The sequence below is a fragment of the Bubalus kerabau genome, chromosome 2, assembly GCF_029407905.1.
Source record: "Bubalus kerabau isolate K-KA32 ecotype Philippines breed swamp buffalo chromosome 2, PCC_UOA_SB_1v2, whole genome shotgun sequence".
Classification (NCBI taxonomy): Eukaryota; Metazoa; Chordata; class Mammalia; order Artiodactyla; family Bovidae; genus Bubalus; species Bubalus kerabau.
The window spans coordinates 174,440,966-174,458,340 of record NC_073625.1 but is presented as its reverse complement, the minus strand read 5'-3'; the positions used below and the strand labels follow the sequence as shown (position 1 = coordinate 174,458,340).

Here is a 17,375-nt window from a genome sequence, read left to right as displayed (position 1 = left end):
ATTCTGAAAACGAAGCTGAAAAGTGGGAGGTAGACAGGCACCTGGGGATGTTTCTGGGTCTGATCAGGATCCACACCACCTCTTAAATCCTCTGGTTGGAGTAGGGGTCCTGCCACTTACATAAGTTCTCACTTCATTGTTTACTGTTTTCAGATTGGGGCTCTTCAAGTGCAAGCCTGGGCGGGTCATGATCCAAGCAGGTCCAAGATGCCCTGGGAGTAGGGAAAGCCTCTCGGAGGAGGCAGGTGAGGAGGGTGAGTGGAGTCTGCCAGGTGGCCCTGGGGCAACAGGGACCCAGGTCCTGGCCTGGACCCAGAGACACCCACTAAGATCTCACGACAAAGTTCAGACGGGCTCTTCCCCTGCATTCTTGTCTCATCTCAGCAGAGGCTTTGGGTGTGGGCCCCCACAAGGGACATTGAAAGAAGGGCCACTGAGGTCCAGTGTCACACATTAGGGCCCCGAGCTCAAGTGTGTGTTTTCCACTTTAAAAGCAGCTGAGGTCTTATGTGGGGAAAATTGAAGGGTTATCTGTAGAGAAATGGTCTCTTGGGATCAACCCAGTGCTCTGTGGGTTTAAAGGTGAGAACCCACCTGCTGATTGGACCTCGCCGGCGATGTGTGGATTGTCTCAGGGGATTGATCCCAACTCCAAAAACATGATCTCCCTCCCAGCTGTGTAGGAAGAGCTGGGACAGGAAGGGGAGGGCTGTCACACATAGGCAGAGATTCCCAGGAGGACACCTCATTTGAATAATTGTCACCTTCCCTGGGTGATTCCCCAGAGAGGCACAGCCTAGGAGGCACCAGAGCTGGGCCCCTGTGCTGTCTCAGCCACTCTCAGTCTGCAGGACCCTGTCAGGGTGTTGACATTCTCTGATCCTCAGGAGTTCACTGTTAGAGAGGAGAGTAACACTGGAAAGGACTCTCATGAAGACCATGGGGTATAAGGAGAATATGTCCCCACAACCTCAAGTGAAGAGCTGACCTGTGACGGATGCCCAGTAACCGGGATGCGTTGCTACAGTTGGAATAATAATTCACACAATTGCCATCATTCAATTCAGCCATGTCTGGATGAGAACTGTAACTTTTAAGGCAAAGCAGTTCTGAATTTTTTCAAAATTCCTAGACTTAGACACACCTTAGCAACTGAACAACAATAACAACTTTGAGAATATGGAGAAATGACAGACCATGGCATAAAGCACAAACCCACAAAATGTAGAACAGGCTGTCAATAGCATCCAGAAGCCCATAATCCCACCTTTGTCCCTTGTGGGAGTCTGGGGGCTCCAAGTTCAAAGGCTCTGCATTCAGGAGAATTTGCCTATCTCTGAGCTCCTTCATTTTGCCCTGAGATGAGGGTAAGGACTCCTCTTGGCACTTTTTTTTCCCAGGGCAGTTTTAGGAGGCCTGTCACCATCCCTGCCATGAAGCCCCATATTGGGCCACAGAGCAACCAAAAAGCCCTGGAATCAGCATGCTCACCAAGCAGTGAGTGCAGCCTGAAAAAATAGCAGTGCCTGTTCTACAGGCAAGGTTGCATTTTTCAAACTTGAAGCTGCTGTGGCAATAAACAAATGCAAGACACAAAGAACTTCCAAAAGCACAGGCAACGGCCTGTGCAGGTACCAGAAATGGCCTGACATTTAGGGAAACCCACAAACTTGACAAGGTCAGAAATCCCTGCTACAGTCCAGCTGCCCTTCCACCGGCCCCCAGCCCAGCATCAGCATCTGTGATGGAGGGTTGCCTAGCAATGCCTGAGTATTGGGCCTCCTGTGGCCACTGACCTAATTAAAGTGGAAATCTTTTAGAACACGGTTTAAATGGAAGAAAATCATGCCCCTTTATTTAGGCCCTGCAAATAAATCCCATTTCCAGGATCCCCTGGTCATGGATTCTCCTCATAGCCACTTTGCCAGTTCCCCATAACTAGACCCTCATACACAAAGAAGAAGGTCGTGGTTGGGTTGGTTTGTCTTTGTTTCTTTTTCTTTCATTTTGCTCTCTTAAAGTCACAGAAACTAGAGTTAGAATGATTAAACAGTTTTGCCTGATTTTCAAATGTGGAAAGCCTATGATTCAATTTTCTTCCAAAGAACTACTCAATCAAACCAGTAGGTTTACACTGTCTCCAACTTACTATACTGTAGCCAATGAAAATAGGGAGAAATTTAATCATAATAAAAAGCAAAGATGCCTTAGGGCAAGAGAGTTGAATAAATGAAGCTTTTTTCTAAAGCCCTCTCTATGTTCCTCTGTGTTCCTCCTTTGATTCCACACCTGTGCTTCTTCCAGCCCCTCTCCCCAGCTCTTACTGGATCTTCCAAGCAAAAGTGAACAAAATAGTCTTGAGGCAAAGGTGAACAAAACCTGGTCCACTGGACCTGACCTAAATCAAATCCCTTATGATTATACAGTGTAAGTGACAAATAGATTCAAGGGATTAGATCTGATACAGAGTCCCTGAAAAACTATGGATGGAGGTTCATGACATTGTACAGGAGGCAGTGATCAAGACCATCCCCCAAAAAGCAAAATGATAGTCTGAGGATGCCTTACAAATAGCGGAAAAAAGAAGAGAAGCTAAAGGCAAAAGAGAAAAGGAAAGATATACCCATTTGAATGCAGAGTTCCAAAGAATAGCAAGGAGAGATAAGAAAGCCTTCTTCAGTGATCAATGCAAAGAGATAGAGGAAAACAGTAGACTGCGAAAGACTAGAGATCTCTTCAAGAAAATTAGAGATACCAAGGGAACATTTCATGCAGAGATGGGCACAATAAAGGACAGAAATGGTATGGACCTAACAGAAGCAGAAGATATTAAGCAGAAGTGACAAGAATACACAGAAGGACTGTACAAAAAAATCTTCACGACCCAGATAACCACGATGGTGTGATCACTCACCTAGAGCCAGACATCCTGAAATGCGAAGTTAAGTGGGCTTAGGAAGCATCACTAAAAACAAAGCTAGTAGGGCTCATGGAATTCCAGTTGAGCTATTTAAAATCCTAAAAGATGCTTCTGTTAAAGTGCTGCACTCAATATGCCAGCAAATTTGGAAAACTCAGCAGTGGCCAGAAGACTGGAAAAGGTCAGTTTTCATTCCAATCCCAAAGAAAGGCAATGCCAAAGAATGTTCAAACTTATGCACAATTGTGCTCATATCGCATGCTAGCAAAGTAATTCTCAAAATTCTCCAAGCCAGGCTTCAACAGTCCATGAACTGAGAACTTCCAGATGCACAAGCTGAATTTAGAAAAGTCAGAGGAACAAGAGACCAAATGGCCAACATCTGTTGGATCATAAAAAAAAAGAAAGAGCATTCCAGAAAAACAGCTGCTTTATTGACTTCATCAAAGCCTTTGACTGTGTAGATCACAACAAACTGTAGAAAATTCTTAAAGAGATGGGAATACCAGACCACGTGATTTGCTTCCTGAGAAATCTGTATGCACGTCAAGAAGCAACAGTTAGAACTGGACATGGAACAATGGACTGGTTCCAAATAGGAAAAGGTGTACATCAAGGTTGTATATTGTCACCCTGCTTATTTAACTTACAAACAGAATATAATGCAAAATGCCGGGCTGGATGAAGCACAAGCTGGAATCAAGATTGCCAGGAGAAATATCAATAACTTCAGATACACAGATGACACCACTCTTATGGCAGAAAGTGAAGAACTAAAGAGCCTCTTGATGAAAATGAAAGAGGAGAGTGAAAAAGTTGGCTTAAAACTCAACACTCAGAAAACTAAGATCATGGCATCTGGTCCCATCACTTCATGGCAAATAGATGGAGAAACGATGAAAACAGCAAGAGACTTTATTTTGGGGGGGCTCCAAAATCACTGCAGATGGTGACTGGAGCCATGATATTAAAAGATGCTTGCTCCTTGGAAGAAAAGCTATGACCAACCTAGACAGCATATCAAAGAGCAGAGACATTACTTTGCCGACAAAGGTCCGTCTAGTCAAGGCTATGGTTTTTCCAGTGGTCATGTATGGATGTGAAATTTGGACTATAAAGAAAGCTGAGCACTGAAGAATTGGTGCTTTTGAACTGTGGTGTTGAAGAAGACTCTTGAGAGTCCCTTAGAGTGCAAGGAGATCCAACCAGTCTATCCTAAAGGAAATCAGTCCTAAATATTCATTGGAAGGACAGATGCTGAAGCTGAAACTCCAATACTTTGGCAACCTGATGCAAAGAACTGACTCATTGGAAAAGACCCTGATGCTGGGAAAGATTGAAGGCAGGAGGAGAAGGGGACAACAGAGGATGAGATGGTTGGATGGCATCACCAAATCAATGGACATGAGTTTGAGCAAGCTTTGGGAGCTTGTGACGGGGAAGCCTGGCATGCTGCAGTCCATGGGGTTGCAAAGCATTGGACATGACTGAGTGACTAAAATGAACTGAACTGAAAGGTGAACAGAGATCTATTACTTCCTTTTCCTTTTTTACATTTACATTTAAAGTTGCTCAGTCATGTCCAACTCTCTGTGACCCAATGGACATTCTCCAGGCCAGAATACTGGGGTGGATAGCCTATCCCTTCTCCAGGGGATCTTCCCAGTCAAGGGATCAAACCTAGGTCTCCCTCATTGTGGGTAGATTCTTTACCAGCTGAGCTATAAGGGAAGTCCAAGAATACTGGGGTGGATAGCCTATCCCTTCTCCAGGGGATCTTCCCAACCCAGGAATCAAACTGCAGTCTCCTGCATTGCAGGAGGATTCTTTACCAACTGAGCTACAAGGGAAGCCAAAAATCTGACACTTGTAGTTGTTTCCTCCTGCTGCTTAAGAGAGAGAGAAAATGTCTGACATTTGCAGCCTATTTCCTCCACTTGGAGACCCCTAGCCTTCCTGCCTGTTACCCTCTCATTCCCCCTTTTCTTTTAGGAGAATTATGTTGCCAAGGGAAAGGGGCTTCGTTTTCATTCCAGAACTGCTTCCTAGCTGATAAGCTTCTTTCCTTGTTTCTCTGTTAGTAAATGATTGGTCATCTGCATTACCTGCAATTCAGGAAGCTTCCACCAGGGGGTGATACCCCCATTTTGCAGACTCAGGAATAATAATAGTATAAATCAGTGCTAAGATACCAATATTTATTCTATAAACCTGTAAATGATGAGATTATGGGGGTAAATCTTTTCCTGCATCTTTATACATTTCTTCTACTTTCAGAAGAGAATATGTTTCTTTGATAACCAGAAAATAAATTGAAAATATTTTAAAGTTATTACAATGTAATAATATTACTCAAAGAACAAACACAGAAAAATAGTTGCTGGGATATTACCTTTTATTACCATTCAATATAAGAGTTTATGTTCCATGGTGTACATGATGAATTCATGGAATCTGGATGCAATCATGATATATAGCTTGCCTATCCCATTAAGACGCCATTTATTATTTGAACAGTCATCCTTGTCACTCCTGCATTCAGCATGTTAGTCTGGCTCAGAAGACACCAAATGCTGCTGCTGCAAAGAATCTGAAGACCCTGAAGGAAACAGAAACTCCAGTGTCTGGTCTCTCCTTTGATCGTAAGACATCTTTCAATCTGGCACTATTGGTCAGCACACGTAGAACAAATTTAGAGAAAAGGAGCAACTGAAGTGTTTTTCTTTCCTATGTCTTCTCAACTCTAAATCAGATTTCCCTTTGGGACTTTCTACTTTCACATCAGAATTAGCCAGTCTACCAAAATGTAAAAGAGTGATGCCTTTAGCAATAGTTGTTGTAAAGAAATGTTGTGTGGAAATATTATGTTAGATTTTAATTTCTCCATTAAAAAAAAAAAAAAAATTTTTTGGGAATTTATTGAAAATTCAGCAATCCCAACATTAGAAATATATTCTATGGAAACAAACAAGTGTATAAAGATGCATGTCAAGAATACTTATTGCGAAGTTGTTCAAAATAACAAAACAATAAAGACAAGCTAAATGCCTACCATTTAAGAGCTTGAGTATTTAAATAATGACACCTTCATACTTTCAAATACTCTAAAATCGTTATAAGGAACATTGGCATGGAAAGGTGTCCATTGATGGGTGTTAAGGGAGGTAGGAGAGAAACAGACAATCTGAAGGGAATTATAGCATAATCATTTTGAAAGAGACTGGTTAACTGGACTTTTCTTCTGGGTGGCTGAAGCTCCAAAGCTGAGAACCAAAGATGATATGTATTCACCCATTTTAAAGAGAATCTCTAGATACATCCGTATAGTGAAGTCGCTCAGTCGTGTCCAACTCTTTGCGACCCCATGGACTGCAGCCTGCCAGGCTCCTCTGTCCATGGGATTTTCCAGGCAACAATACTAGAGTGGGCTGCCATTTCCTTCTCCAGGGGATCTTCCCAACACAGGGATCAAACCCAGGTCTCCCGCATTGTAGGCAGATGCTTTTACCATCTGAGCCACCAGGGAAGTCCATATAGGTCTTGCTAAAAGACAGTGACCCATTCAGTGACCACTACTCCATCCAAATTATAAATTAGAAGATGAGTTAATCAAAGGGAGCTCATTGAATGTAAAGTAGAATTAGAGAATTGGTCTCCTCCCTTCCTTTGCCCTGGAGCGAAATGTGTGTGCCGCCTCAGGGCAGGAGAACTTCCTGGAGAGACTGAAGGATGGCTGGCAGTTTTCTCCCCAACTAGAAGCTGAATTCCAGAAACAAAATCCTATCTTAGTGACTGTGGTAAACTAGATTTTTATTGAGCAAATATTCCCTCCAATCAACCATTTCCATGGGAGTGTTCTTTCCCACCCCATGGAGTTTGAACTTGATCATGTGACTTGTTTTGACCCCATAGTGAGCAGAGTATTCCTACCTCCTTATCTCTGGATTTTTATTCAGTCATGGGGCTTGTTCTGACCAATGAGATATTAGCAGACATCATAATTAGCAGATACTTGAAGTGTGTAGGCGTGATTTGATTTTTTCCCTTGTACTTCTGTCACCTCTTGGGCTTAACTTCCCAGGGAAGCTGCTCCCCCTTTAGTTTTGGCCTTAAAGGAACACACATAAAACAAACCTGAGCCCAACCAGCAGCAAGGAGCCAAGACCACCTAGAACCATTGCTTAAAGCTAAGCTGTCAGACAAACCAAACTTGTATCAGCTGAACAGAAGCCCTGTGATTGTGAAAATAAATGCTTAATAAATGTAGTAATCTACATGTTGCTCAGTTTGGAGGTAAGTTGTTACACAGACTTATCGTACATCTAGCTGACTGATACAATGGTGAGAGTTCTTCAGACACCTGGATAATTTACTCTGGGGCTTGATACATAAGCCTAGAGATTCATGCCTGGAAAATTGTGAGGGCAGCACCTGGCAAAAGCTGCCCATAACGCCAGGATGAAGAGAGATGCCACACAGTTGGTGGCTGCACTGCCAGCGTCTGGTGGGGCAAGGATGTGTGAGATTCCCATACATTCCCACACAACTCCAGTGGACACGAGTTAGAAGGCTTGAGGCAGCCTGATGGAATCTCATTCAAAAGCAGTGTCTGCCAGGTGAGTTAGAGGCTGTGGGTGCACCTTTGGAGGAAAAAGCAGTGGGAGCAGGAACCAGAGGCAAGGATATGAATGAACGGCAAGGAAATGTGACAAGGTCACATGCCCTCCTTTCCCATTGCAGAGCCCTCAGCTCGGCTCATTCTAACCTGGAAGGAGATGTGAAATTAGAGTCTGTATTTAGATTTGACTAGACCTTTTAACACCTGAAAACAGGGTTCTTGTAACCAAGAAGTGACTAGAAAGCTGTAAAATCTTCTAGAGGTAACATTAGGGAGGGAGAAAAAAATGAGACAGAACAATTTGGAAGACAATGATGGGGCTTTAAACCATTTATAAGCTATGTAATTTATGTTATAATACATAACTATTAAATAGCATCTATTAGGCATGTCACTTGAGATTTATATTTTTATTTCTATTTTGAGAAAACCAACAACCAGAGGTGGGTCTGGGCAGGGTGTCTGAGAGAGGGGTCTCTGGCTGTGGGAACAGGCTGCTGCCTTCTCTCTGCAGTTCCCTTGGCTCTAACAACATGGCTCACGCTCAGCAAATTTCCCTTCAAATGTTCAGCCTGTGGCAATGAGATACTTTTATAGCTTTTTATTTAACATCCCCTTGAGAATGATCATTTGCTTTTACAGGGCATTACCAAGAAACAAAGGCAACAAAACACATTTTAATTGTTCAAGCAATTTGGCTCTTTTTCTTTCAGATAATAGAGAACTCAGAAGCCTGTAGGGCAGAGAACTGGACCTGGAGTTAAAAGATGGGGATTATTGCCTGTTCAGGGGCCCAGACTCCCCAGGTGACCTTGAGCGAGGCCCCCAGTCTCTCTGGGCTTCATTTTCTTCTTATGCAGATCCACTTGCAGTATATGCCACAGGCATCCTATGTGCCCTGATGTCTTTTGTTGTAGAAAAACCTCTGAGCGAGGCTGATAATCAGACGTGTGTTCAGCCCTTTCTGTCGCACCAAGGAGCACTGTGATCCCGAGCAAAAGAATTAGTGTCATTGAGCATCAGTTTACTTATCTTTAAAATAATAAAATAAGTCACGCTTTAGCTACCTCCAGGTGTCTGTTGTTTTCATGTGTAGTTATCTAGTATTACCTAACACTACCATGAGACACCATGGCTAAAAACAACCATCTAGTTTGCTCATGATTATATGGGTCATGGATCTGGGGAAAGACCCAGCTGGATGGCTCACCATAGCCCTATGTGGGATCAACCGGGGCCTCTGGAGCTGGAGAATCCAGTTCCATGATGCTTCTATCACTCACTTATCTGGTACAGTAATACTTAGTCTCTCTCTTTCTCTCCACATGGTATCTCAGAACCTGAACACAGCAGGCAAAATGTAGTCAATTAAGAGTTACTTTCAGAACTGGCGAAGCACAAATTCCACTGGATTTATTCTCTTGGTCAGAGTACTCAAAGTCCGGCCCAGAATCAAGAACTGAGAAATCAACCTCATCTCTTGTTGGGGGAAGGGCAAGATCACGTTGCAAAAGAGCAAATGGGATATTAGATACAGAAAAGTAGAATCTGTCTCATATAACTTTTGTCTGGAAAATAAAATTCCCATGTATCTACCAAGTTCCATTATGATCCTCAGTTCAATTTTCGATTTTTAAAAAAACATCATTTACTTATTTATTTGTTATTGGCTGTGCTGGGTCTTCCTTGCTGCTCAGGCCTTTCTTCAGTTGTGGTGAGTGGGGCTACTCTCTAGTTGCAATGCCAGCCCTCTCATCACAGTGGCTTCTCTTGTTGGAGCACAGGCTCTAGGGCACTCGGGCTTCAGTAGTTGTGGCTCCCAGGCTTTAGAGCTGAGGCTCAACAGCTGTGGTGCACAGGCTTAGTTGCTCTGTGGCATGTGGGATCTTCCCAGACCAGGGATCGAACCTGGTCTCCTGAATTTGCAGGCAGATTCTCCACCACTGAGCGACCAGGGAAGCCTCTTAATTTCCCATTTTTAATCTACTTCGTTCAGGTGACTTTGAGGTAAGCAATGGGTCCATCCCAAATCCAACTACTGCAGTCTCCTAAGCATGACCTGTCCTCTTGATCAGGTTCAGTTAGAAACGTAGGGTAATTCCTTCATCAGGGAGACAGAGAGACTTGATGCATCAGTCATGACTAGTCATAAAATCGTGATCCTAGTAACAAAAATTCCAAAATAAACGGTCTAAGAAAAGTATAGCTATCTCTCACTGCATGTGAGTCACAGATTGGCTGGGCTCTGCCACTCTGAGACTCAGGCTGACAGCATGAGTCATCTGCAGCCTGGCCAGCCCCAAGGCAAAGGGGCAGAGCATGGCTTCCAGCCAGAAGTGAGACATGTCACCTCTGCTCGCATTCCACCAGCCAACAAAAGCCCCATGGCCACACCTGACCTCAAAGGGGCAGGTATGTGCAACTTTGACTTTGTCATGCCCCAGATGAAAGAAAACCAGAAGACCACATTCATAATGACCACACGGGGGTTGGCCTTTCCTAGAATTCAGCTCAAGGGTGCTTTCAGAGCCCCTTCTCAATGCAATGTACCTGCATGAACAGGCAGAGAGAAAATGCATTCTGTTATGCTACATTCTCCTGTTCTGATATGCTACTTTTTTTTTTTTTTTTGGCTAAGCTTTTCTTTGCTATTTCTTGTAAGATATTTCCCAGAGGAGTGACAGTAGTTGAAATCCTAGTCTTGCCTGGAGATTCACAGAGATCAAAATATTCCCCAGTGGGGGTGGCGGAAGGAGGAAGTTCACAGTAGTGAAGTGCCAGCTCCACAGAGCACACAGAGATGCCACATGCCACCCACACAGTCTCCACCCAGAGGGTCATGTTGTTGACCTAGGCTGTAGTGTGTTAACCAAAGTCAGCTTGCAGAGTGCAGAGTTGGAATCACATTACCTTGGTTCAAAGCCATCACTTTTTAGCATGCGCATGTGAAAAATTGACTCAACCTCAACCTCTCTGAGGTGGTGCTAGTGGTAAAGGATCCGCCTGCCAATGCAAGAGGTGCAAGAGACACAGGTTCGATTCCTGGGTCATGATAATCCCCCAGAGAAGGAAATGGCAACCCACATCAGTATTCTTGCCTGAAAAATCCTATGGACAGAAGAGCCTGGTGGGCTACAGTCCGGGAGGTTGCAAAGAGTTGGAGGCAATTGAGTACGCAACCTCTTTGAGCCTGTTTTCTCAGTTGCAAAATGACAATAGTACCTGTACTTAACCTTTTGGAACTATAATGAGAATCACATGAGATAATACGTGTAGAACACTTAGAAGAGAGCCTGGAACTTCTAAAATTGCTCTCCCTGCTATTGGTGGTGGTGTTATCTGGCCCAGCTTTGCAAGCCTGTAACTGGTGTTGAACTCTATGCATTGATGGCCACACTCATATAGCCAGCCCTTGGTGCTTGGTACGAGGGCATAGCCAGTAAAAGCTATGAGGATGAAATGAAAAAAAAAAAAAAAGATATGAAAAGCAGTGGTCCCTAGCATTTAATTATTATGAGATGTAATAGTTTTATGCCTGGAACAAGGACACAGTTATCCTTCTCACCTCCAAAATATCTCCTCTATCAACCTATGATGCCTGATATTTTATCATTAGAAATTCATTCCTTTGCCTTAATCATTGCCTTGTGTAAGTGCCTTATAAGCACTGATTGAGTAAATGAGGAACAGAGGGAAGGGTTTAACAAGAGTAGCCAAGGCATTTCTGACTGTTTTGGTGAAAAGGAAGCAGGAGAAAAAGACTGAGAGGGAGAGAGAAAGACCTGATTTTCATCCCTGAATCCAGTCAAACTTGGTGTGATAAATTTAAAATACGTCTACAAATTATTTGGCACTCCTCCCTTCAACAGGTGGAGCTAAATCAGGGAATTGTGTGGTGGGCTGGATCTGGTGAGTCGCTTCTAATATGTAGAATGTGGTAGAAATTACAGGGTGAAACTCGAGGGTAGGTGGCTTTTATCTTGCTTTCTTTTGGATCTCTTAGGGAAAAGCCAGCTACCCTGTCAGAGGACACACAGGCAGCCCTAAAGAAAGATCCACGTGGTGAGGAACCCAGGTCTCCTGCCAACAGCCAGAGAGGAAGTGTCGGCCCTTGCCCACAGCCACGTGAGTGGACGTTTCAGCCCTAGTCAAGCCTTCATATGGCCCATCCAGTGTCTTGCCAGCAACCTCATAAAAGAGCTAGAACAAGAACCACCCACCTAAGCACTACCAACACTCTGTAATGATCTATATGGGAAAAGAATATTAAAAGGAGTGGATATATGTACATATATAACTGATTTGTTTTGCTGTATAGCAGAAACTAACACACCATTTTAAATCAACTATGCTCCAATGAAAAATGTTTAAAACGACAGATGAATGGATACAGAAGTTGTGGTGCATATACACAATGGAATATTACTCAGCTATAAAAAGAAATACAGTTGAGTCAGTTCTAATGAGGTGGACAAGCCTAAAGCCTATTATACAAAGTGAAGTAAGTCAGAAAGAGAAAAATAAATATTGTATATTAACACGTATATATGGAATCTAGAAAGATGATACTGATAAACCAATTTTCAGGGCAGCAATGGAGAACAGACTTGTGACACACAGCAGGAAGGAGCGCGTGGGACAAATAGAGTATCACAGAAACACATATACTACCGTATGTAAAACAGATAGCCAGCGGGAATTGGATGTTTGACTCAGGGAGCTCTGTGACAACCTAGAGGAGTGGAAGGTGGGAGGGGATTTCAAGAAGGAAGGGACATATGTATCCTTATGACCGATTCATGTTGATGTATGGCAGGGATTGACACAATATTGTAAAGCAATTACCCTCCAATTAAAAATAAATTGTATTAAAAATGACAAATTAACATTAAAAAAAATGAATGAGTGAATAAACTATGGTTAGCACAACAGCAGATTTTATAGGCATATAAGCAACACCCCAAAAGGCAGTATGGTAGGAAAAAATAATCAATTCACCTCAACCAAATATCTGTTTTATGCCTCCACCACCAGAATGATCTTACGGAGTGGAGAAAAGATGGTGTGGCCCAAAGCTGACCGCACTCTGCCCAGGGGCCACAGAGAGAGAGAGAGGAAGCCCACTGTCCATGGACACAGGACATGATGAGGAAGTCTGCCTGCAGGCCAAAGGCGTGGTGACCCTGCCCCTATGGTGACCCCATCTGACCCAGAGGCTGTCATTACATTCATAGTGGAAATCAATGCAGAATGAGCAGCAGGTTTTAAATATGCCACCTTAGCTCCTCCCTAATAAACAAAAGCTGAACTACAAGGTGAGGGCCAGAACTTTCTCCAGTCCCTCTGCACGGAAGTGACAGCCAAACCAGGAAGTCCCACAATGCTGTTCTCAAAGGCAGCCCTCCTCCTCAGATGGAGACCATGGGACGTGTGCCCAGCCAGCTGGTCACCTGTAGGTGTGAAGCGATCAGCATCCTCAGCAGCGTCTCTCTCCTTGGGCTTGAATCCATGGCCCGGGTGCCCATGGGAAGGCCCCTCAGGGAAGGAAGGATGTACATCCTCCAGTGGGCTTGTTTACAATTCTGGTCCAAGGAATCGCTCTGTTTTCCCCAAATTAGGATACAGAATGCCCTTGCCTCTTGCTCTGGAGTGGGAGGAAGGGACCTGGGGAAGTAAAATCAGTTCTTCCCTCTTTCTTCCAAGAGTACAATTGCTGCATATGTGCTAATGCTATCTCTTTCAGTAGCTCTAGCCCGATTTCCTTATCTGTTTGATAAACTCAATAAAGCCTCCTTTCAAGTCTTAAATCCATGGTTTTTGTCTCAGAGTGATAGAGTGACATGAAAATGGATTCACCCATAGAGAATTACCTATAATTTCTTCATTAGCATTATTCTCTGCTGCTTTCCATCTCAGGAGTCATTACGCTTTCTCTGGTACTGTTTAAATCCCTGTTCTACCACTGCATCACCTTGGGCAAGTTACTTAAAGCTCTGAGGCTCTGTCTCCTCCTATGAAAATGGGGTGGACATTAGCCGGCTTGCAATGTCATCATAAAGATCAAATGAGATCATGTCTGCAAAGCATGGAGCTCAGAAAGTACTCTGGAGATGCTCAGCCAATGTTAATCCATTCCTGTTCAGCAATACCCCCTGCTCGGAAAGAAATCCCCACAGGAACATTCCTGACCTTGCCAGCCGCAGCCCCTTTGCTATGGGAGTAAGTGTTCTTCTGCTCCATCTATATTCTTCCTGAGCAGATGGTGGTAGCCCCAGCTGGCTCATACCAGCTTGCAGGCCAGTTCCTGCCCATCAGCATCATCTCCTCACAGCTCCACATTCAGGGACCTCATGCTGGCTGTCTGAAATCAGCCATGGTAGGACTGTTTACACTATAGCAATTGGTAATGCTACACATCAAAGCTCCCATCCTGGGACCTGTTTATCTGCTTACCCTGCTGGGATGTTACACTTCACCACCAAGTTACTTACCCAGACCCCACCCAGAATCCATGGGCAGGTGGCTGGACATTGTGGGGAACTTTGGACCTAAGGCATAGCTTCTCTCCAAATTATACAGAGCTTTCCCAACAGCTCCCATGCGGCCATCACTGATTCTCCAACAACAGGAAAAGCCAACAAAAAAGAACGTGTACCCAGAGGCCAGCTAACTTTTTCTCAGATAAGGTAAGCCCAATTGGAAAGCAAATGCTGGGAATTCTCTAATGGGCCAATGTTGGGGTCCTTTAATGGACCAGGACCTGGCGGTCCGGAGGCGACTATAAGAAAGTGAAAGAGAAAAAGAGGCTGGTTTATGCATAAAACCAATAAAGTCCTTGACACAGGACTTGCATCTCTCACGAAGGCACCGGGCACCCTCTCGAGGTGGGTAAAGGCACAGGGGGCCTTCTAAAGAGGGTCTTAGAAGCCCGGGCAGGAGAGTGAACAACTCTCTGTGTTCCAAGGAGTCAGCCGAGGAGAGTGAGAGAGAGAGAGAGAGAGAGAGAGAAAGAAAGAAAGAAAGACACGGGGACCCAAGCTCTGATGGAGCAGAGGTGCTTTAATGATTTTTCTGTAAGTATATATAGGCTGTAGTACAAGAAGTTTCTTTTGTCAATGATAAAGATCAGAAAACCAAATGTACAGTAACCGTAACCAAGGGAACAAGGGATGATGATGGTCACAAGGTCAGGAGACAATCCATATCTCAAGAAAGGGGATTGAGACTAAGCGTTCTGTCGAAAAGAGAATTTTTACTAAAGGAGATTTAAGCCTGTCTCACACAATGACCCCAGTTCCTGGGAGCAGCGTGCTGTTCCGCTTAAAAAGAAACAAAGGACTTGTGAGAAACAGCACGTAGGAATCTTCCTGTTAAACATTCCCTGACAGTCCAATGGTTAGGACTTGGCGCTTTCACTGCCACAGCCCAGGTTCAATCCCTGGTTGGGGAACTGAGATCGTGCAAGCCTCGTGGTATGGCAAAAAAAAAAAAAAAAGAAAGGATAAAGAGAAGCAAAGGCCAAAAAAGTGTTGGCCAGGACTGGATGGTAGGGGCTGTTTCTGAAATAATACCACTTTATTGTTTAAATGTACAAAGCTGACAGGTTGTTTTCTCTCCCTGAACAGAAAAGAAGATATTCTAAGGAAAATTTAAAAACAGACAGCTCATCTGTAAAGAAAAAAAATTAAATGCCACAGATTGCTCATCACAATATTAATACCTATACTTACACGGCCCTCATGGCTCACCAGGCCCTGATTTAAACACTTTACAAATGTTCACTCATTAAATCCTCATGATACACTAGCATTGGTCTCGTTTTATAGATGAAGGGACTGTGGCAAAGAGAAAAACTCTGTGATGTCAGGGTCTACAAGCTTCGACAAGGTCCCTGACAGGCATTTGCTGAAGCAGGGGGAGGTGGGGTGAGAAGGGGTCTCTGGCGAGTTCACGCCTCCACAAAGTGTTCCTTTGTCCTGATCATCTTCTTTGCCTGGACGACACACCCTTCTCTTCCATCACACAGTCCTGCTCCTTTTCACTCTACATCCTCATCAGCTGTGGCAAAAACGGAGGTCTGCTTTTCCTTTCTTGGCCTTCTTTTTTTCCAGCTACCCCACTTCCTGGAGAAGATGTTAGTATCATGACAGCTGGGAAATGCTATTGATCCTAGGAAAAGAGATGGACTCGCTTGTCTTGAGAGGCTCCCTGGAAGAGTCTGGAAACTCTAAGTTCCCCACCCGGTTGCACAAGACTCCAAGTCCTCTGGCAGGATGTCCAGGAGGGTGTGACCCTAAAGGAGACAGCAAAAAGAAAAGGAAAACTGAGACTTCCCTGGTGGTCCAGTGAATGCAAGGACATGGGTTCAATCCCTGGTTGGGGAACTCAGATCCTACATGCTGCAGGGCAGCTAAGCCTGTGCGCCACAGTGACTGAGCTCACACACTGCAACAAAAGACACCACAAGACATAATGAAAATCCTGCTTGCTGCAACTAAGACCCAGGATAGTCAAGTAAATATATAAAAGGGAAGACTGAGCCCAGGGAGCCCCTGAGCACCCACCATGACCCACCTGTGAGACCATCGGGGAACCTGTGAGGATAGTTTGCATCCAAGTCCCAAAATCTGGGTGCAGGCTTCATCAGCAGAGACTTCCCGACATCATGGCCTACTGAAAGTGAAAGTGTTAGTCGCTCAGTTATGTTTGACTCTTTGTGACCCCAGAGACTGTAGCCCACCAGGCTCCTCTGTCCATGGGATTTCCCAGGCAAGAATACTGGAATGGATTTCCATCCCTTTCTCCAGGGCATATTCCCTACCCAGGGACTGAACCTGGGTTTCCCACATTGCAGGCAGATCCTCTACCACTGAGCCACCAGAAAACCCCATGGCCTACCTGCTGCTGCTGCTGCTAAGTCACTTTAGTCATGTCCAACTCTGTGCGACCCCATAGACGGCAGCCCACAAGGCTCCCCCGTCCCTGGGATTCTCCAGGCAAGAACACTGGAGTGCGTTGCCTTTGCCTTCTCCAATGCAGGAAAGTGAAAAGTGAAAGTGAAGTCGCTGAGTCTTGTCCGACTCTTAAAGACCCCATGGACTGCAGCCTACCAGGCTCCTCCATCCATGGGATTTTCCAGGCAAGAGTGCTGGAGTGGGGTGCCATTGCCTTCTCTGCATGGCCTGCCTAAGAGATAACAAATTCAACCAGCACAGTGAGCTGCAAGGTGAAACACAAAAATCAAGAGTGTATTCATGTATGATTTATGTAAAAAGGAAAAAATATTATGGAAGATCAAGGAATAAAAAGGATGTAAAACTTTAATAAGTTACCCATTGATTTTTCACATGAATAGGGAAATTAATCTAGAAGTATAAGAAAATGGAAGAGTCAATATTCAATGATTATGATGAAAAGCTATATTTTAAATACTGAATCATAAGTCAAGAAAAGTAGAAATGAACACTCTCATTTAGGCTTTTACTTGATGACTAGGCTATTTTCATTAAATTAGGAGTGTCACTTAAGGGTCAAATTTTGGAACAACTATATACCAAAAATGTACTGGGACTATTCTATAAGGAAAATACATCTGTTACTCTTTTTCACCTTTTTTTTTTTTACACTAACAAACACAATAGTCCTTCATTTGAAAAAATTAAATCTTCCTTAATCTTGTTCCAGTTTCCAGAGAAATTAGTGATGACCTGGGCCAATATTTTCATTTACACACAATTGGAAGCATACTGTACAATACTATCCTGTGAATCGTTGTCTTAGAAAACTTCCCTGTCAATACATGCAGACTTTATTTCCCATTACATTGCTTTCCATAAC

At 43.9% G+C, this 17,375-nt stretch overlaps 1 long non-coding RNA gene across 1 annotated transcript; it reads left to right on the top strand.

Moving 5' to 3' along the window:
* The first annotated feature begins 11,235 nt into the window (after positions 1-11,235).
* On the top strand, positions 11,236-13,321 carry LOC129644994 (uncharacterized). The gene is made up of 3 exons (XR_008711109.1): positions 11,236-11,447; positions 11,542-11,663; positions 12,573-13,321. It is a non-coding gene; the product is annotated as an uncharacterized LOC129644994 (long non-coding RNA).
* Positions 13,322-17,375: the final 4,054 nt, after the last annotated feature.